The 23,242-nt window shown below is 41.0% G+C and overlaps 1 protein-coding gene across 3 annotated transcripts in view; it reads left to right on the top strand.

The window, feature by feature from the left end:
- Positions 1–1,104: 1,104 nt before the first annotated feature.
- Positions 1,105–23,242, top strand: part of LOC128702406 (zinc finger protein 300-like) — a 67,981-nt gene continuing 45,843 nt past the window's right edge. For all 3 annotated transcript variants that reach the window (XM_070102063.1, XM_070102062.1, XM_070102064.1), the window contains exon 1: positions 1,105–1,190. The gene's annotated coding sequence lies outside the window, so the exon portion shown is untranslated. The remainder of the gene's footprint in view (positions 1,191–23,242) is intronic.

Below are 23,242 nucleotides of genomic sequence, written 5' to 3'. Positions count from 1 at the left end.
GTACCACTTGTAGCAACTGTACCACCTGTAGCAACTGTACCACCTGTAGCAACTGTACCACCTGTAGCAACTGTACCACCTGTAGCAACTGTACCACCTGTAGCAACTGTACCACCTGTAGCAACTGTACCACCTGTAGCAACTGTACCACCTGTACCACTTGTAGCAACTGTACCACTTGTAGGAACTGTACCACCTGTAACAACTGTACCACCTGTAGCAACTGTACCACATGTACCACCTGTAGCAACTGTACCATCTTTAGCAACTGTACCACCTGTAGCAACTGTACCACCTGTAGCAACTGTACCACCTGTACTACCTGTACCACCTGTACTACCTGTACCACCTGTAGCAACTGTACCACCTGTAGCAACTGTACCACCTGTAGCAACTGTACCACCTGTAGCAACTGTACCACCTGTAGCAACTGTACCACCTGTACTACCTGTACCACCTGTAGCAACTGTACCACCTGTAGCAACTGTACCACCTGTAGCAACTGTACCACCTGTAGCAACTGTACCACCTGTAGCAACTGTACCACCTGTACTACCTGTACCACCTGTAGCAACTGTACCACCTGTTCATAAATAAGTCAACAAACTCTCAACTAGGCAGCGAGAGGACAAAGCAAAACAACAAGGATAAATTGTTAATCCATTTATTCTTTTTACAAAACTCGGTAAAAATATTTACACTATGTACTGTGAATATTTACAGGATGATATATACGAGCAAGAGCCCGTTGCCTGTTGGCTATAACTCTCGCTTCGCACGGTGATTCTGGGTTCGATTCTCGAGGAGGGTAGAAACATTGGGCGTGTTTCTTCACACTGGTTGTCTACGTTCATTCATCAGTAAAATAGGTACCTGGGTGTTAGTGGACTGGTGTGGGTCGCATCCTGGGACAAAACTGACCTAATTTGCGGGAAATGATCAGCATAACAAGTGACTTTCTATATGGTAGTATGTCAATGACGTTAGCTATGGTCTGTATACCTTGTACATGTACTGGTAGTAAATAAAAATATTATTATTATTTATTAAGTTATGCTTAAAGTAACTGTGGAGGTGGTGATGCGCAAGACGCTCGTCTTGTGTCACAGCTGCAACATGTAAACAATAACAACAGCAGCAGCGGAGGTCGCTGACACATATTACACCTGCCACCGTTGTCACTGCCCACAGTAGGTTGGCACGTGTCACATCTCAGTGTCATAAGTGTCAGGCACACTTCTCAGTGTCATAAGTGTCAGGCACACTTCTCAGTGTCATAAGTGTCAGGCACACTTCTCAGTGTCATATGTGTCAGGCACACTTCTCAGTGTCATATGTGTCAGGCACACTTCTCAGTGTCATAAGTGTCAGGCACACTTCTCAGTGTCATAAGTGTCAGGCACACTTCTCAGTGTCATAAGTGTCAGGCACACTTCCCAGTGTCATATGTGTCAGGCACACTTCTCAGTGTCATAAGTGTCAGGCACACTTCTCAGTGTCATAAGTGTCAGGCACACTTCTCAGTGTCATAAGTACAGGTCAGCCATCACAAATCCATCAATCAGTTATTCGGTTCCTTCAGTTATTCGGCACTAATTTTGGCTAGCATAATTTAAAATTTCCAGGGTCGCCACACCAACCTGCTGGTACTGTTGGTGGCGCTACTTGCTGCATAAGTCATTCCAATTTCTTTTTCTCCATTTATAATATAACGAAAGGATTATTTGGTGTTCTGGTAGCGGGTGGTTAATGATACGTCTTTGGAGGCTTCTTTGTTTATTGTTAATGTAGTGGTGGGTACACAGGCTTGTGTGTTTGTGCCCATGGCCCGGGCAGGGCCATCCCACGAGAGAGAACTGGGAGGCCTTGTTTCTTGCTGCTAGGCCGCTGTGTGAGTGCGGCGGAGGCATGGGCAGACAGGCTGGCATGCCTACCGAGAGGCCTGGCTACAGAGGGCAGCACCTTAGTGCGCGAAATGTGAACTAAGCTGGCAGACAGCATGGGCTGTCTGTGCAGACAGTACAGGCTGTCTACATACGCTCGGCCACCTACCTCGCGTCGTCCTGACGCGACGATACTGGTGGTAAAAGGAACTCGGTCTCTCTCTCATAGGAACAGGGCACAGAACACAAAATAAAAACATATATATACATATGAACATGGAAAAAACTTCCTACAGGGAGGGAAGAAAAAAACATGTGGGGTGTGCTAAACATCGTGGTCATAGGCAGTGAGCGTCGAAGGGCATCACTGCACGCCTTCCTGCGTCTGGACAGATACTGCAACACAGGAGACATCGCTGCGGCTGAGCTGTGACGTAACAGGTTACGGTCCCCTCTGGAACGGTGAAGCAGTCATTGTAGTAGTCGCTGCAGGTTTCACTCAACCTGGGGCACGACATGCTGGTGCCCTCGAGTGAGGCGTCGACAAAACTCGGCAACTGGGCAGGACTTCTGGCAAGCAACTCAGGAGGACACTTCTCGACTGGTACTGTCGCTGGGCTGTCACTGCCGGCGAGCGTGGAGTGAGTTGTGGAACGAGTCGTGGCAGAGACGACTGGGCGAAACATCTGGGAGTCGTAACATCATACACCAGACTGCAGTGAGAGAGCTAGCAGTCAAAGTGACATCTTCTTTGTGCAGGCTTCTCACTGAAGCTTGTGACACGAGGCTGACACAGCGTATCATTCTCTCGACAGTTGGAGTTATAGCAGAGGTTAGTCTAAGCGTCCCCAGACTTGTTTCTCTACATATAACTGCATTCTGAAGGTCTGGAGGTGAAGTGAAACAAATCTCGATGGGAATTGTAGCAGGTACGATTCTGCAGAACATCACGAGCGACGAGCATAAAAGCTTTCTGTACAAGGGAGCTCGGGCTCAGGGCTGTCTGATAGCTGTCAAACACACTGGTCACACGGGTGACTTAACACAGTGGTGCTACTCAGGTCTGGCTCAGACCTCACTGGACACACGGAAACTTTAAACACCCGTGGTACATGTGGTACAACATGCCTTAAACTAGCTAATAATGCTTTTCTGTGCATAAAACTGACTAAGACATACTAAAATGTGAGAACACTGACTGAGAGGAATTAATTAACACGACATATATCTTCTCTCAGTCTTCTCGACAATACTAAAATAATTACTGAACACTCGATGGCGACATCATGTGATGTCAGGCGTGATGACGTCAGCAGCACTGTGACGTCAGCAGACATCTCGAGGTGACGTCAGACAGACATCGTGACGTCATGAAGTCGGGCAGCATCGTGGGTGACGTCGATGTGATGCGGGCAGCAGACCACAGCATGTGGCCTGGGACATCTGGTAACTCACGTGGCTTCGTAGGTCTACGTGACATCGCCCACACCCACGTGGCGTCATGATCCACGTGGCGTCGTGATCTACGTGGCATGCTGATCTACGTGGCTTGCTGATCTACGTGGCATGCTGATCTACATGGCTTGCTGATCTATGTGGCATGCTGATCCACGTAGCTTCGAGTGACCTCGGGCACTCGGATACACAGCTCTGGCAATGAATCATACGAAAAACAGCAGAAAACACAGCAGGGGGAGTGGGGCAGTGGTGAGTGTATGGTAGACGGGTGAGCGTGAGTAGGGTGAGCATGGGCAAGGTGAGGAACAGCCACTTCCTCTTCTCCTTCCCCACCCACAAACACATGGAGAAGCTCACACTGGACGCAGAAATCACCACAAAACTCACCTCTGTCTTGCTGAAACAGCTGTGCTGAGCTGAACAACAACAGCAGCAACATACAAGTGACGCTGAACACGTGACTTGAAAAACAGCGTGGGGTCACTTACAATTCTCTGAGAAATTCGGCAAATTTCGGCCTGGATCCTGCTTGTACCTGTGTCTGGATGCTCAAACATGCAGACACCACATCAGGATAACTCGTTGAGAGACGGATGCTTCTTGTATAGAGTGATGAAGTGAAGATGACTTCATACCTCTTCCTTCCTCTCTCTGGGCAAACAACTGCTGTGACCACCGCTTTCCACCATTTATAACGGGATTTGTTTGGTAGATGCAAGCGGGTGGTTAATGATAAACTTCTTCTTCGGAGGCTTCTTACTTTATTAAGTCATGGTGGGTACACAGGCTTGTGTGTTTGTGCCCATGGCCCGGGCAGGGCCATCCCACGAAAGAGAGCTGGGAGTACTTGTGTCTTGCTGCTAGGCCGCTGTGTGAGTGCGGCGGAGGCATGGGCAGACAGGCTGGTGTGCCTACCGAGAGGCCTGGCTACAGAGGGCAGCACCTTAGTGCGCGAAATGTAAACTAAGCTGGCAGACAGCATGGGCTGTCTGTGCAGACAGTACAGGCTGTCTACATTTATTGTTATAACCTGCTTACTTTTAGCCCTAGCCATGGTTCCAATGAATAAAAGAAATGCTTCACATTATGTAAAGCACCAACACAGTACATTATCCATTAAAGATAAGGTGACCTTGAAGCCACTGTTGGTTACTATGAGCTCAGTCTCATGAAGCAGGAGAATGTGCTTTATTATTACGCTAATGTCAACAATACAGCTTATTGCCTATCACAATTGATCTAATATGACATAATAAACAATATAAATAACATAAAACATGTTAAATACTCCAGAATAAATAATATTTGGCATAACACCATGCATTATTATTATTATTATTATAATCAAGGGGAAGCGCTAAACCCGTAGGATTATACTGCGCCTGTGGGGGGATGTGGAAAGCATTCAGGCTTAATTCGGGGAACTGGAGCACAGATCCAATTCCCCAAATATAACACTGAGCAGTTTGACGGAGGTATGAAGAGGATATGGTATACAAATACCATTCTCCTATCCCTGTCTTGGGGGTTTATATTCGAGAAAATATGATATAGCACAGGGCTAACTGTGATATACACTCGTACTGCACCATAAACCTGAAACAAAAAAGTTATTTTCTCTATATAGATTGTCACACATAGCAGCATATGTGTAGAGAACCTAGGATAACCCAAAAAAGTCAATGTGGCTTATTTCTAGTAACTGGCTTGGGTTAGCCATATATGATTTTTGGTAAATATTCGATTCCCGGCCAGGGTAGAAACATTAGGTGTGTTTCTTATCAACTGTTGTCTATGTTTACTCATCAGTAAATGGGTACCTGGGTGTTAGTCGACTAGTGTGGGTGTTATCCTGGGACACTGACCTAATTTTCTTGAAATACTCTGCATAACAAGCAGTTTTCTATATAGTAGTGTGTCACTGATGTCAGCTAGGCCTGTATACCGTGTACATGTACTTGTAGTAAATAAAGATATTATTATTATTATTATTATTATTATTATTATTATTATTATTATTATTATTATTATTATTATTATTATTTTCTCAGTAGTTTGTTGGGTTATCTTATTGAAACTTTGGCAATGTATGATGGAAAGATACTTCTTAACGTACACCAAAAAATGAAAGAAATCAGACCATAAATAGCGGAGTTCACTTCTCAGCCATTAGCGGCCGTTTAGCAGTATACAGTGGACCCTCGACTAACGATCAGCTCCCAACTCGACCCGTTATGTAAGTGTATTTTTGCAAGTGCTTTTGTACGTGAATTTTTGGGGGTCTGAAACGGACTAATCTATTTTACAATATTCCTTATGGAAACAAATTCGGTCGGTAACAGCACCCGAACAGATGTCTGAAATGAAATAATATCGTTAGTTGAGGGTTACCTGGAGGTTACCTGGAGGTTATTCCGGGGATCAACGCCCCCGCGGCCCGGTCCATGACCATGCCTCCTGATGGATCAGGCCCTGATCAACTAGGCTGTTACTGCTGGCCGCACGTAGTCCAACGTACGAGCCACAGCCCGGCTGATCTGGCACTGACTTTAGGTATCTGTCCAGCTCTCTCTTGAAGGCAGCCAGGGGTTTATTGGCAATTCCCCTAATGCTTGATGGGAGGCTGTTAAACAGTTTTGGGCCCCGGACACTTATGGTGGGTCCACTGTATTTTTGTATGGTTTTTATGGTTATATTCTCATTTTTTCGGTCTCATTTGATAGAATGGAAGATAAATTACAGAAATAGATATGATTTTGATTGCTTTCATGACGAAAAGCACCTTGAAATTGCGCTCACAGTAGCGAAAATGTTCTATTCTTTAGGGAAGCTCAGTTAACAAATGACGTCACCGTCCAATACCTGTCCGCCTGCCAGTCTAAATTCCAGTACGGAGTCAAGAATGGCTTGACATTATTTATATAATTATTACAATAATGCAGCAGTCTGCATAACAGTAAATCTTCAATTTTTTTTGTGAATAAAAATTCCAAATGGTAAACGAGTAATATAAGAGCGGCCTGTTGCCATGACTAATGAACAGAGAAAATGTTATTTTAGTGCCAGGAATGTCTGCTTTGTTTATTCTGAACCCTATTTTGAAATTGGCATCTGTTGAAATTTGTGTGAAATTGGCCAAATTGCCAATTTCTGACCACTTTATTGGGTAGTTGAAATAAGTGAATGGGCGGTTTCTTGTACTCGGTTGACAGACTAGAAGTAAATAAGTTTATTCAGGTATACACAAATACAGTTACATAGATTATCATACATAGCAGTGTATGTATAGGGAACCTAGGATAACCCAGAAAAGTCAGACAAAGTGACTTATTTCCAGTACCTGGCTTGGGCTTGCCATATATGATTTTTGGTGAATATTTTTTTTTTTTGTTTGTTGGGCTATCTCATTGAAACTTGGGCAATGTATGATGGAAAGATGCTTCTTAATGTACAACAAAAATAAAAAAGATGGATGATAAATAAGGGAGTTCACTTCTCAGCCATTAGCCGCCTCTGCAGTATATTTTTGTATGGTTTTTATGATTGTATTCTCATTTTTTTAGGACTCATTTGATAGAATGGAAGATATATTACAGAAATAGACATGATTTTGATTGCTTTCATGATGAAAAGTACCTTGAAATTGAGCTCAAAGTAGCGGAAATGTTCGATTTTTTGCCGATGTTCAATGAACTTTGTGTAAGTCAAGTTGGTTAATTTTATTAAGTGTATTCTAACCTAACCACTCTGTAATCCGGCAAACTCAGTAATCCGGCACACTACAGGTCTCAATGATGCCAGATTTGTGATGGAGGACCTGTACACACAGCTCAGTGTCATAAGTGTCAGGCACACACGGCTCCACTTGCTGGTGAGCTTCAGCTTCTAAACTCACCTTAATGTCTCTTCCCATCATGAAGGATCTTCATTCATGTAACTGGAGCATCACTTCTCTTCCTTGGATCAAACCTGATGAAATACAATTCCCTAGGCACTGTTTGGCTCTTAAATGTAATATCCAAGATAATGTACACAACACTCATCTTGTTTATCTTTGTTGAGTTATCATGGCTTATCTTTCATTACTGTGGGTTATCTTTGGCTACTCTGGGTTATCCTGGGTTATCTTTGGGTACTGTGGGTTGTCCTAGGTTGTCTTGTAGGCTATCCTGGGTTTTATTTGGTTACTGTTGGTTATTTTTGGTTAGTATTGGTGAGCTGAGTTCATGGTGACTGACAGTGGCTTCAAAGACACATTATCTTTTATGGACAATGTATGGTATATGTGCTTTACACAACGAGAAGCAATTCTTTTATTCGTTGGAACCATGGCTAGGGCTAAAAGTGAGCAGGTTATAACAATGAATAAAGAAAAACAAATTGGGATGACATATGCAGCAAGTAGCGCCACCAAAGAGTAGTGGCAGGTTGTTGTGCTGACCCTGGAAATTTAAAAGTATGCTAGCTGAAATTAGTACCCGATTACTGATTGCCGGATTAGTGATGGAACTGTATAAACAATTTATCAGCTGTTTTAAATGCATTTGTTAATAAAAAAAAGCACTTGTTTCCACCTTCCGATGATTTTTACTTACCATCCAGGGTCACGAACCTAAGAGCTATACAAATGGGGCCTTCCTGTTCTTATAACTTACTTATAACTTACTATATAGTCACATTTATTAAAATACTCCATGTGCTATTGACTACCTCAGGTCCTACTGATTTTGCTTTTAATACATTCTTTTATTATTATATTCATTAGCTCCTTTATTTTAGCTATAAATATCTACTGTAGTTCATAAATTCACTTGTTAAAATAATTAAGGTGCTATTAGATACTTAAGTGTATAACTGAATTTTCTATTCTGTAATAATCCCTTTTTCTTTCAAATTTTTACAAGTTTTAGATTAATCATGGAGTCTTAGTCATAAGTCTAGTTGTAGAAAATCTAGTTTGTAAAATTACTCTCATCCTATGATTACAAGCATAGATCCTGATGTAAACTTTTTACAAAATGAATTACACAAATCAGCCAGTAACTGTAATTACTACACAGCAGACCAAGCAAAGACATTACTCAGTGCAAACAATAACATAACCATCTTTAACTACAATGTCAGATCCTTGAGCAAACATTATGATGACCTCACAGCATTACTCAATTTCCTTCATTCCAATATATCAATCATCACACTCACAGAAACCTGGCTTAAGCCTGATATTACAGATTTCTATACCATTCCTGGCTACATGGCCATACATAACTGTAGAACAGACCAGCAAGGGGGAGGAACAGCTATGTACTACTCAAATCAACTCGAATGTATCACTAAATCTTGCACAAGGGACGAACATGAAGAATATATCATAGCCAAATTTCAATCAAAAGACCTGCAAAACCCCTCACAGTTATAAACATCTACAGAGTACCACAGTCAAACATTTATCACTTTAGTGAAAAACTAGGAAACATGATTACTGATGCACACATGAATAAACACCACCTACTACTAACAGGAGATTTCAACATAAACATACTACATGACCAGGACCCACAAGTAACTGAATTCACAAACACAATGAGTAACTGCCTGTTGCTACCAGCAATCTCTGAACCTACAAGAATCTCCGAGACAAGCATCTCCTTAATAGACCACGTCTGGACAAACACCATATCCCCTTTAAAATCAGGCATAATCACAGACAACATTACAGACCACTACCCAACCTTTCTCATAACTAATCTGGGCAAACTGCAGCTAGACATTACTAAAGCAACCTTCAGACTACATAACGAGACAGCAGTTAACAACTTTATAGCAGCTATGAATATTATCGATTGGCAAAATGAGCTCGAAACATATACAGATATGAATGAATGTATAAATAATTTTCTAAAAACAGCCCAATGCCTCTATAACAGACATTGCCCCAGAAAAACTAAACAGATTACAGCAAAGAGACTGAATAATCCCTGGCTAACACCAAGCATCCTCAAATCCATTAACACAAAGCACAAATATGAAAAACAGAATGGGTCAAGTAACTAGAGAACAGTCGAAAAGTTACTCGTCAGCACTTACCAGCCTGATAAGAAGGTCAAAAAAATTGTATTATGAAAATAGATTACATAACATCAAAGGTGATATGAAAGAAACCTGGAAAACTCTATCTGAAATTCTTGGAACTAAAAAGTTATCCAAAAACAGAACAATCAAACTAACAAAATCAGATGAACCCCTACTCACTCCAACTGAAACAGCAAACAGACTTAATGTTTTCTTCTCCACCATAGGAAAAAATCTAGCAAACAAAATACCAAGCACAAACACCCATCCATCAGACTACCTCATAAGTACCTACCCAAATACATACACTATTCCTAGTCCAACTAACCCCATTGAAGTTACACTCATCATAAACACCCTTAAAAACAAGGCAGGAGACATAAACAACTTGCCTGCTTTTATGTACAATAAACTTTTCAAGTATTGTCACCAATTATTGCAACGCTCTTTAACAATTCCATTGAATCATCTACCTTCCCAACAATCCTCAAAATAGCGAGGGTCACTCTGATCCATAAAGGAGGTGACCAAGCTGACTTGAATAACTATAGACCAATATCAAACTTACCACTGCTCTCTAAAATATTTAAAAAATTAATTCATAGACGGATCTATTCCTAACTCGTTTCAGGAATAATAAAAGCACAAATGATGCTATCATACACATGCTAGAACTAATATATACCGCATTTGAAAAGAAAGAAGTCCCGCTGGGCATTTTCATTGATTTACATAAAGCTTTTGATACAGTCGACCATGAACTGCTGTACTCCAAATTAATGCACTATGGTATCAGAGGCCACTCCCTCAACTACCTAAAATCATACCTTAGTAACAGAACTCAATATGTGTATGCAAATGATGCAAACTCTTCCACCCAACCAATCACAGTAGGAGCCCCACAAGGAAGCATCCTTGGACCACTCCTCTTTCTCATCTACATCAATGATCTACCGAATGCATCACTGCTACTCAAACCCATATTATTTGCAGATGATACTACATATGTCTTTTCCCACCCAAACACAGTCATACTAGCAAACACAGTCAGTGCTGAATTACAGAAAATATGTGCCTGGATGATGACTAACAAACTTACCCTGAACACTGATAAAACCTATTTCATTCAGTTTGGAAACAAAGCTGCAAATGATCCAATTAACATAACGCTAAATAGATCATCAGTCACAAGTCTCACAGAGGAAAAATTCCTAGGTATCCACTCTGACAGTAGCTTTAAGTTCCGGACACACATACAACAAATCACCAAGAAAATCTCCAAGACTGTAGGCATACTATCAAAGATAAGGTACTACATTCCACAATCAGCTCTCCTGGCACTGTACCATTCACTCATATACCCTTATCTTACATATGGAATTTGTGCATGGGGATCAACAACATCCAATCACCTAAAACCCCTAATAACCCAGCAAAAGGCAACAGTAAGAATGATAACAAATTCCCACTCTCGCCAGCATACTCCACCAATTTTCAAAAGTCTGAATCTGCTCACCATTAAGAACATCCATACTTATTCATGTGCCTACTGCATACACAGAACAATACACACAAATATAAACCCTCCACTCAAACTTCTCCTCACCAACCTAAACAGGACACATGACCACAACACAAGACACAGATCTCTTTTTGATATTCTTCGTGTCCATATCACTCTGTGTAAAAACTCTATGCACATAAAGGGCCCCAAAATATGGAATTCATTACCAGAAGATATTAAAGTAACCCAGTCTGAAAATCAATTTAAGACTCTTCTCAAAAGCCACTTAATCACCCTAGACTAAATGCTAAATACTCAGTACACACTTACTCACCTATTCACCTATGTACTCCCACATCATAACTGAAACAATCACTTTGAACCTTTTATCCATTGTTGACAGGAATATAAGTGAATCATGGTTTTCACAAAAAGCATTTTCGAATATAAATATATCTTTGTATTATACAAATTTTGATTCATTTATAATTAATATTCTACTGTACAACTATGAAATAATTACTATCCTACTGTATAACTAAGATATACTCCTTAGTGTTAAGTAGACTGTAAGCCAATAATGTTAAGTTGGCCCATAATGCCTAGGCATATTAGAGGCTCTCTTTGCATTGCAACCCACTATTGTAAATACAAAATCTTAATGTACTGTTTGCAAAGACATAAAATAAATAAATAAATATGATACATTCACTTGTGAGTCCTAGATTAAGCTGGTAATATGTAATTTCACCTTTCTATGTAATACAGTGGACCCCTGGTTTACGAAATTATTTCATTCCAGAAGTATGTTCAGGTGCCATTACTGAACGAATTTGTTCCCATAAGGAATATTGTGAATTAGATTAGTCCATTTCAGACCCCCAAACATACACGTACAAATGCACTTACATAAATACACTTACATAATTGGTCACATTGGGAGCTGATTGTAAACCGGGGGTCCACTGTATAGAATACTTGTAGTACAGTAGTACCTTGAGTTTCAAACAGCTCCCAACTCGAACGATTATGTAAGTTTATTTTTGGGGGTCTGAAACGGACTAATCTAACTTACATTATTCCTTATGGGAACTAATTCATTTGGTATTGGTACCTGAACAGCCTTCTGGTACAAATTCGTAACTCGAGGTACCACTGTACTTTTGTTAAGCAGGTAATGTGCTGTTACAGCTTACTGTATGATACAGTGCATGTGTAATCCCATGGTTAAACTAGTATATGATACAGCTTAATGTACGATGCAGTAACCTTGTGAATCCTAGGTTAAGCTGGTCAGAATCAGAATCAGGATCTACATATTTTCATAACATCATGCAGAAATACCATAAATTATATACAGTATATACAATGATTGAAAAACCCATAGTATGCACAGCATTTTCAGCAGACTTAAACTAGGTTTAGATGTGGTGTCACACTTTACTGTATAACACATTACACTTGTGAACCCTAGGTTTAGCAGATGAAGTGCACCTACAATGAGCAGTTCTGTATTTTTGGACATACTATTCAAACACTTGGAAAAACATGCTTTTAATAGTAATACATTTATTTAACCCTTAAACTGTCCAAACATAGATCTACGTTCACATGCGTAGTGCTCCAAGTGTAAATCTACATTTTTACATGTTTCAAATGGAGAAAATAGAGGTTGGAGCTCTATGCACATGAATGTAGATCTACGTTTGGACAGTTTAATGGTTAATGGACTAATATGGGGGAGATTGTGTCAGACACAGAGCAGATGATAAATGATAAACTTTATTTCACTAAAGAATGGTTTACAGTTGGTATGGAAAAGGTGATATTACTGAAATACTTCATAGAATGCTCTTGGTTATGCAGAGCATTTTAGGCAGTTGTAACTTATAGTTACTAGTGGAATTTTTGCAAGAACAGTTTGTTGGAAGATTTAGTAAGATAATTCTCTGTAAATATATGGAGGTTATTACAAATGTCAAAAAGAAATGCAGGTTTATATCAAAATTTCAGTATTATTGCAAGGGATATACAGTAAACTGAAGGCCCAAAGAATGCATATCATTTTGGGCAAAATTTAGTGTATACTCTACTTGAAATTTACGCAGTTATTTCATAATAAAAATCACAAAAAGATATAATTGTTAAGTTTAGCAGAGTGATTGGTACTAGTTACTTAAAATACAATTATGATGTGACAGTACAGTGGACCCCCGGTTAACGATATTTTTTCATTCCAGAAGTATGTTCAGGTGCCAGTACTGACCGAATTTGTTCCCATAAGGAATATTGTGAAGTAGATTAGTCCATTTCAGACCCCCAAACATACACATACAAACGCACTTACATAATTTTTTTTTTTTTTTATTATCACACTGGCCGATTCCCACCAAGGCAGGGTGGCCCGAAAAAGAAAAACTTTCACCATCATTCACTCCATCACTGTCTTGCCAGAAGGGTGCTTTACACTACAGTTTTTAAACTGCAACATTAACACCCCTCCTTCAGAGTGCAGGCACTGTACTTCCCATCTCCAGGACTCAAGTCCGGCCTGCCGGTTTCCCTGAAACCCTTCATAAATGTTACTTTGCTCACACTCCAACAGCACATCAAGTATTAAAAACCATTCGTCTCCATTCACTCCTATCAAACACGCTCGCGCATGCCTGCTGGAAGTCCAAGCCCCTCGCACACAAAACCTCCTTTACCCCCTCCCTCCAACCTTTTCTAGGCCGACCCCTACCCCGCCTTCCTTCCACTACAGACTGATACACTCTTGAAGTTATTCTGTTTCGCTCCATTCTCTCCACATGTCCGAACCACCTCAACAACCCTTCCTCAGCCCTCTGGACAACAGTTTTGGTAATCCCGCACCTCCTCCTAACTTCCAAACTGCGAATTCTCTGCATTATATTCACACTACACATTGCCCTCAGACATGACATCTCCACTGCCTCCAGCCTTCTCCTCGCTGCAACATTCATCACCCATGCTTCACACCCATATAAGAGCGTTGGTAAAACTATACTCTCATACATTCCCCTCTTTGCCTCCAAGGACAAAGTTCTTTGTCTCCACAGACTCCTAAGTGCACCACTCACCCTTTTCCCCTCATCAATTCTATGACTCACCTCATCTTTCATAGACCCATCCGCTGACACGTCCACTCCCAAATATCTGAATACATTCACCTCCTCCATACTCTCTCACTCCAATCTGATATCCAATCTTTCATCACCTAATCTTTTTGTTATCCTCATAACCTTACTCTTTCCTGTATTCACTTTCAATTTTCTTCTTTTGCACACCCTACCAAATTCATCCACCAATCTCTGCAACTTCTCTTCAGAATCTCCCAAGAGCACAGTGTCATCAGCAAAGAGCAACTGTGACAACTCCCACTTTATGTGTGATTCTTTATCTTTTAACTCCACGCCTCTTGCCAAGACCCTCGCATTTACTTCTCTTACAACCCCATCTATAAATATATTAAACAACCACGGTGACATCACACATCCTTGTCTAAGGCCTACTTTTACTGGGAAATAGTTTCCCTCTTTCCTACATACTCTAACTTGAGCCTCACTATCCTCGTAAAAACTCTTCACTGCTTTCAGTAACCTACCTCCTACACCATTCACCTGCAACATCTGCCACATTGCCCCCCTATCCACCCTGTCATACGCCTTTTCCAAATCCATAAATGCCACAATGACCTCTTTAGCCTTATCTAAATACTGTTCACTTATATGTTTCACTGTAAACACCTGGTCCACACACCCCCTACCTTTCCTAAAGCCTCTATTCTATCTGCTATCCTATTCTCAGTCTTACTCTTAATTCTTTCAATAATAACTCTACCATACACTTTACCAGGTATACTCAGCAGACTTATCCCCCTATAATTTTTGCACTCTCTTTTATCCCCTTTGCCTTTATACAAAGGAACTATGCATGCTCTCTGCCAATCCCTAGGTACCTTACCCTCTTCCATACATTTATTAAATAATTGCACCAACCACTCCAAAACTATATCCCCACCTGTTTTTAACATTTCTATCTTTATCCCATCAATCCCGGCTGCCTTACCCCCTTTCATTTTACCTACTGCCTCACGAACTTCCCCCACACTCACAACTGGCTCTTCCTCACTCCTACAAGATGTTGTTCCTCCTTGCCCTATACACGAAATCACAGCTTCCCTATCTTCATCAACATTTACATAAATACACTTACATAATTGGTCGCATTGGGAGGTGATCGTTAAGTAGGGGTCCACTGTATATTCCTCTAATAATATATGGGAGTTGAAGGAAAGCTGGAAGTAGGACAGGGACAGAATTGGCTGAAAACAGCAAGGTTCAGGTTTTGTTTTACATAGTACAGTGGACCCCCGGTTAACGAACTTTTTTCATTCCAGTAGTATGTTCAGGTGCCAGTACTGACCGAATTTTTTCCCATAAGGAATATTGTAAAGTAGATTAGTCCATTTCAGACCCCCAAACATACACGTACAAACGCACTTACATAAATACACTTACATAATTGGTCGCATTTGGAGGTGATCGTTAAGCGGGGGTCCACTGTATAGTGCTGTCAAGATCACATTAAGGTAATGAGGTTCTTTTTAACAATAGCTTGGAAGTGGTAGGCAGATAGGAAACCTTTGGAATCTTCAGACAGGGAGCTCCAGATTTTAGGGCCTTTTATGTGCAGTGAGATTTTACACAGATTCATTTGGACATTTGGGATATCAAAGAGATTTTTGTGTCTTGTGTTATGCCTATGAGTCCTGTTGCATTTATCAAGGAAGAGTTTCAGAGCACGGTTAATATTAGAATTCATTGTCTTGTATATACAATAGTCCCCCATATTTGCAGGTATACACTCCAAGACCCACCGTGGATACCTGAAACTGTGGATAGTAGCAAACCCTATATATGTCATTTTTTGTTTACATGCATATCTGTTTGGTTTTGAAGAATTGCCTCCATCTCTAATTTTGTGCTTTGGTGCCATTATTAAGCAAAATTAAGGCTTATTTTTGGCCATGGCAAGCCATGAAAACAAACTGTGGATATGGGGGTTCTGCTGTATAGTATGCACAATAGTATGAGTGAATATTATGTATAGTAAGTAGGGGAGTGGGGAAATGTGTTGTCTGGCACTGGATGGTTTGTACAGCTGTTTTTTGTTGTTATTATTGATTTTAGGTGATTTGCTGCAGTAGATCCCCTGGCACAAATGCTGTAGGTGATGTAAGGATAGATTAGAGTAGTGCTGTTTGAGTAACGTATCTGAAAGGGGATTACTGGTTTGGAAGACTTCTTTGTTATGCTGGATGTGCATATTGAACTTCAAGTTGCAGTTAAGGTACAGAGCTATTAATTTCTTCTCAGTTTGTCTTTCAATTGGAGAACCATTAATTATTATATATATAGTTGGACATATGAAGCTCTGTTGACTCACGAAATCGTAATGACACAATTGCAAACAAACCATACCCCGGCCGGGATTGAACCCGCGGTCAGAGAGTCTCAAAACTCCAGCCCGTCGCGTTAGCCACTAGACCAGCTAGCCACAATAAGATTCGTCCAACTAGGTATATTTCTACACCATAGGAAGGCTGACGGCAGTGAAGGGACTTGAGCCAGAGTTCGTCATGGCCACGCTAGCTGGAGATTCGTCTGTGAAAACTTGCATTTGTGGTCACAGTGGTGCCTGTGCTAACCTTCCTATGGTGTAGAAATATACCTAGTTGAACGAATCTTATTGTGGCTAGCTGGTCTAGTGGCTAACGCGACGGGCTGGAGTTTTGAGACTCTCTGACCGTGGGTTCAATCCCGGCCGGGGTATGGTTTGTTTGCAATCGTGTCATTACGATTTCGTGAGTCATGTTGACGGCAGTGAGGGGACTTGAGCTAGAGTTCGTCACGCCCACGCTAGCTGGAGATTCGTCTGTAAAAACTTGCATTTGTGGTCACAGTGGTGCCTATGCTAACCTTCCTATGGTGTAGAAATATACCTAGTTGGACGAATCTTATTGTGGCTAGCTGGTCCAGTGGCTAATGCGACGGGCTGGAGTTTTGAGACTCTCTGACCGCGGGTTCAATCCCGGCCGGGGTATGGTTTGAAGCTCTGTTCCCAAATATCATGTAAAAGGTCTTGTCAGAATTAAGAGTGAGTTTATTGCTAGTCAGCCAGGTAGATAGCTTTATGAGCTCTTCATTAACATTGTTATTGAGAGAATTTAGAGTTGTGTGGCATGACTGCATATTGGAATGGCTGTTAGGAAAGGTATTAGATGGTGACATGTGTTTACTCTTGAACACAGCAAAGAATCGAACATTTCTGCTATTGCTAATAATAACAATAGTAATAATAATAATAATAATAATAATAATAATAATAATAATAATAATAATAATAATAATAAATATGATATACATAATTGAAGAAGGAAATTGTACAAAAATACGAGGGAGTGGTTGACACATCGTCAGTGTGACTTTGTTTATGCTGGAGTGAACATTAGTCTCCCTGCTCTTCCAAACATTTCACAATAATTCAGCGGTTGAGGCAGTGGTATTTAATAACATATATGTTATTAAATAGGTAGTAGGTTGGTAGACAGCAACCACCCAGGGAAGTACTACCGTCCTGCCAGATGACTGTGAAACAGAAACCTGTAACTGTTTTGCATGATGGTAGGATTGCTGGTTTCTTTTTCTGTCTCATAAACACGCTAGATAACAGGGATATCTTGCTACTCCTACTTACACTTTGGTCACACTTCACAGACACGCACATGCATATATATATACATACATCTAGGTTTTTCTCCTTTTTCTAAATAGCTCTTGTTCTTCTTTATTTCTTCTATTGTCCATGGGGAAGTGGAAAAGAATCTTTCCTCTGTAAGCCATGCGTGTCGTATGAGGCGACTAAAATGCCGGGAGCAATGGGCTAGTAACCCCTTCTCCTGTAGACATTTACTAAAAAAGAGAAGAAGAAAAACTTTATAAAACTGGGATGCTTAAATGTGCGTGGATGTAGTGCGGATGACAAGAAACAGATGATTGCTGATGTTATGAATGAAAAGAAGTTGGATGTCCTGGCCCTAAGTGAAACAAAGCTGAAGGGGGTAGGGGAGTTTCAGTGGGGGGAAATAAATGGGATTAAATCTGGAGTATCTTAGAGAGTTAGAGCAAAGGAAGGGGTAGCAGTAATGTTAAATGATCAGTTATGGATTTAGAAAAGAGAATATGAATGTGTAAATTCAAGAATTATGTGGATTAAAGTAAAGGTTGGATGCGAAAAGTGGGCCATAATAAACGTGTATGCACCTGGAGAAGAGAGGAATGTAGAGGAGAGAGAGATTTTGGGAGATGTTAAGTGAATGTATAGGAGCCTTTGAACCAAGTCAGAGAGTAATTGTGGTAGGGGACCTGAATGCTAAAGTAGGAGAAACTTTTAGAGAGGGTGTGGTAGGTAAGTTTGGGGTGCCAGGTGTAAATGATAATGGGAGCCCTTTGATTGAACTTTGTATAGAAAGGGGTTTAGTTATAGGTAATACATATTTTAAGAAAAAGAGGATAAATAAGTATACAAGATATGATGTAGGGCAAAATGACAGTAGTTTGTTGGATTATGTATTGGTAGATAAAAGACTGTTGAGTAGACTTCAGGATGTACATGTTTATAGAGGGGCCACAGATATATCAGATCACTTTCTAGTTGTAGCTACACTGAGAGTAAAAGGTAGATGGGATACAAGGAGAATAGAAGCATCAGGGAAGAGAGAGGTGAAGGTTTATAAACTAAAAGAGGAGGCAGTTAGGGTAAGATATAAACAGCTATTGGAGGATAGATGGGCTAATGAGAGCATAGGCAATGGGGTCGAAGAGGTATGGGGTAGGTTTAAAAATGTAGTGTTAGAGTGTTCAGCAGAAGTTTGTGGTTACAGGAAAGTGGGTTGCGGGAGGGAAGAGGAGCGATTGGTGGAATGATGATGTAAAGAGAGTAGTAAGGGAGAAAAAGTTAGCATATGAGAAGTTTTTACAAAGTAGAAGTGATGCAAGGAGGGAAGAGTATATGGAGAAAAAGAGAGAGGTTAAGAGAGTGGTGAAGCAATGTAAAAAGAGAGCAAGTGAGAGAGTGGGTGAGATGTTATCAACAAATTTTGTTGAAAATAAGAAAAAGTTTTGGAGTGAGATTAACAAGTTAAGAAAGCCTAGAGAACAAATGGATTTGTCAGTTAAAAATAGGAGAGGAGAGTTATTAAATGGAGAGTTAGAGGTATTGGGAAGATGGAGGGAATATTTTGAGGAATTGTTAAATGTTGATGAAGATAGGGAAGCTGTGATTTCGTGTATAGGACAAGGAGGAATAACATCTTGTAGGAGTGAGGAAGAGCCAGTTGTGAGTGTGGGGGAAGTTCGTGAGGCAGTAGGTAAAATGAAAGGGGGTAAGGCAGCCGGGATTGATGGGATAAAGATAGAAATGTTAAAAGCAGGTGGGGATATAGTTTTGGAGTGGTTGGTGCAATTATTTAATAAATGTATGGAAGAGGGTAAGGTACCTAGGGATTGGCAGAGAGCATGCATAGTTCCTTTGTATAAAGGCAAAGGGGATAAAAGAGAGTGCAAAAATTATAGGGGGATAAGTCTGCTGAGTATACCTGGTAAAGTGTATGGTAGAGTTATTATTGAAAGAATTAAGAGTAAGACTGAGAATAGGATAGCAGATGAACGAGGAGGCTTTAGGAAAGGTAGGGGGTGTGTGGACCAGGTGTTTACAGTGAAACATATAAGTGAACAGTATTTAGATAAGGCTAAAGAGGTCTTTGTGGCATTTATGGATTTGGAAAAGGCGTATGACAGGGTGGATAGGGGGGCAATGTGGCAGATGTTGCAAGTGTATGGTGTAGGAGGTAGGTTACTGAAAGAAGTGAAGAGTTTTTATGAGGATAGTGAGGCTCAAGTTAGAGTATGTAGGAAAGAGGGAAATTATTTCCCAGTAAAAGTAGGCCTTAGACAAGGATGAGTGATGTCACCGTGGTTGTTTAATATATTTATAGATGGGGTTGTAAGAGAAGTAAATGCGAGGGTCTTGGCAAGAGGCGTGGAGTTAAAAGATGAAGAATCACACACAAAGTGGGAGTTGTCACAGCTGCTCTTTGCTGATGACACTGTGCTCTTGGGAGATTCTGAAGAGAAGTTGCAGAGATTGGTGGATGAATTTGGTAGGGTGTGCAAAAGAAGAAAATTAAAGGTGAATACAGGAAAGAGTAAGGTTATGAGGATAACAAAAAGATTAGGTGATGAAAGATTGAATATCAGATTGGAGGGAGAGAGTATGGAGGAGGTGAATGTATTCAGATATTTGGGAGTGGACGTGTCAGCGGATGGGTCTATGAAAGATGAGGTGAATCATAGAATTGATGAGGGGAAAAGAGTGAGTGGTGCACTTAGGAGTCTGTGGAGACAAAGAACTTTGTCCTTGTTGGCAAAGAGGGGAATGTATGAGAGTATAGTTTTACCAACGCTCTTATATGGGTGTGAAGCATGGGTGATGAATGTTGCAGCGAGGAGAAGGCTGGAGGCAGTGGAGATGTCATGTCTGAGGGCAATGTGTGGTGTGAATATAATGCAGAGAATTCGTAGTTTGGAAGTTAGGAGGAGGTGCGGGATTACCAAAACTGTTGTCCAGAGGGCTGAGGAAGGGTTGTTGAGGTGGTTCGGACATGTAGAGAGAATGGAGCGAAACAGAATGACTTCAAGAGTGTATCAGTCTGTAGTGGAAGGAAGGCGGGGTAGGGGTCGGCCTAGGAAAGGTTGGAGGGAGGGGGTAAAGGAGGTTTTGTGTGCGAGGGGCTTGGACTTCCAGCAGGCATGCGTGAGCGTGTTTGATAGGAGTGAATGGAGACAAATGGTTTTTAATACTTGACGTGCTGTTGGAGTGTGAGCAAAGTAACATTTATGAAGGGGTTCAGGGAAACCGGCAGGCCGGAGTTGAGTCCTGGAGATGGGAAGTACAGTGCCTGCACTCTGAAGGAGGGGTGTTAATGTTGCAGTTTAAAAACTGTAGTGTAAAGCACCCTTCTGGCAAGACAGTGATGGAGTGAATGATGGTGAAAGTTTTTCTTTTTCGGGCCACCCTGCCTTGGTGGGAATCGGCCAGTGTGATAATAATAATAATAATATGTTATAAATAATAATAGTACATGTTATTATTAATAACATGTATTATTATTAACATGTATGTATTTAATAGCATATATGTTATAAATAATAATAGTACATATTATTAATAACATGTATTATTATTAACATTTATGTTATTAAATACCATTGCCTCAATCACTGCCTCTACCACTCCAGTCACACTCGATCTACAAGTACCAAACACAATGAATTATTGTGGAATGTTTGGAAGAGCAGGGAGACTAATGTTCACTCCAGCATAAACAAAGTCACACTGACGATGTGTCAACCACTCCTTCGTATTTTTGTACAATTTCCTTCTTCAATTATATCATATTTTTTATTATTATTATTATTATTATTATTATTATTATTATTATTATTATTATTATTATTATTATTATTATTATTGTTGTTGTTATTACTATTGTTATTATTACCTGTAGCAGAAATGTTTAATTCTTTGCAGTGTTCAAGAGTAAACACATGATGTCACCGTCTAATACCTGTCCGAATAGCCATTCCAATATGCAGTCATGAATGGGTTTACATTATTTATACTGTAGTTTAATAGCAAATAATGAACAAACAAAACACTCACCACACTGAGTGGTGGGAGGGCTGGCTGCCAGTTGCGGGGGTCGGAGGGAGTGTAGTAGGGACTTGCAGTTAGCGGGAAACTTAAATATGATTTGGCGGCTGGGAATTTGGTGGCTGGGAATTTGGCGGTTGGGAATTCGCGAATGTGTGAAGCCCGTGAAAGTTGAAAACGTGAATGTTGAGGGAGACCTGTATATATATATATATATATATATATACGTATATATCATCCAGAAGACAAGGCCATAGTCAAACTTGATTTTAGATTATTATTATTATTATAATCAAGGGGGAAGCACTAAACCCATAGGATTATACAGTGCTTGGGGGAGGGATGGAAGGTATTCAGGTTTAACTCAGGGAACTGGAGCACAGATCCAGTTCCCTAGATCAAGAGCCCCTCACCAGCATCAAGGAACCTCAATTCTTTTGTTTGGAGAACATGAAATTCAATCATCAGAGGGTGTTCAGCAGGGTGACCCACTCGCTCCACTTCTCTTCTGCTTGGCAGTAAGAGAACTAACTTCCAGCCTACGCAGTGAGCTCAATATCTGGTACCTGGATGACGGCACTCTGGCAGGTACTGAAGAATCCCTCGTGGGGGACCTACAACTGGTGAAAACACAGGGAGAAGACTTGGGACTCATCCTCAATCCCTCCAAGTGTGAAATCATCACAGCGAACCAGGAAATAATCATTGCTGTGCGAAGAATCCTCCCGGAAGTCTCAACTACAACTCCGTCCAACAGTACCCTCTTGGGGGCACCGCTGGGTCACCAGGCCATCAATATTGTCCTCAGGGACAAACTGAATGACCTGATGAGAATGGAGGAGAGAATAAGCGATCTTGATGCCCATGATGCTCTGTATCTCCTCACAAGGTGTCTTACTATGCCAAGACTCACTTACTTCTTGAGGTGTGCACCCTCTTTTGACAACCCAACACTCGATGAATATGACGCACACCTGAGATCAACTTTTAAGAAGGCACTGAACCTGTCACTAGAGGATGAGCAATGGGATCAGGCAACCCTCCCAGTGCGACTGGGAGGCATAGGAGTGCGTAAAGCAACGCATGTTGCTTTACCTGCTTTTCTGTCTTCGTGTTTGGCTTCCAGTGCATTAGTCAAGAAGATAGTGCCCAAACGCTTGAGAGACTTGGTAGGAGCTCAAGACCCCAGGTTTACTGAAGCAGTGATTCGGTGGGACACCCTTACAGACTCCTCCATTAGACCAGCTCCTCCCAAACAGCACAAACAGTCCCACTGGGACAAACCGATCATGGAAAAAATCGCTAACACAGTGCTCTCCAATGCTTCAGGAAAGAACAAAGCTCGTCTCCTGGCAGTGAAGGCACCACACTCAGGAGATTTCCTGTTAGCTGTTCCCAATTCCTCCCTGGGCACCCGTCTCGACCCACAGGCCATTCGGATTGGTGTTGCTCTTCGCCTAGCCACCCCCATCCTCACCGAACATAGGTGTATTTGCGGCAGGGCGACAGCTGATCAATTCGGACTTCA

Source organism: Cherax quadricarinatus, chromosome 80 (genome assembly GCF_038502225.1).
Source record: "Cherax quadricarinatus isolate ZL_2023a chromosome 80, ASM3850222v1, whole genome shotgun sequence".
In the NCBI taxonomy this organism is placed as follows: Eukaryota; Metazoa; Arthropoda; class Malacostraca; order Decapoda; family Parastacidae; genus Cherax; species Cherax quadricarinatus.
This window is presented reverse-complemented; position numbering and strand designations above follow the sequence as displayed.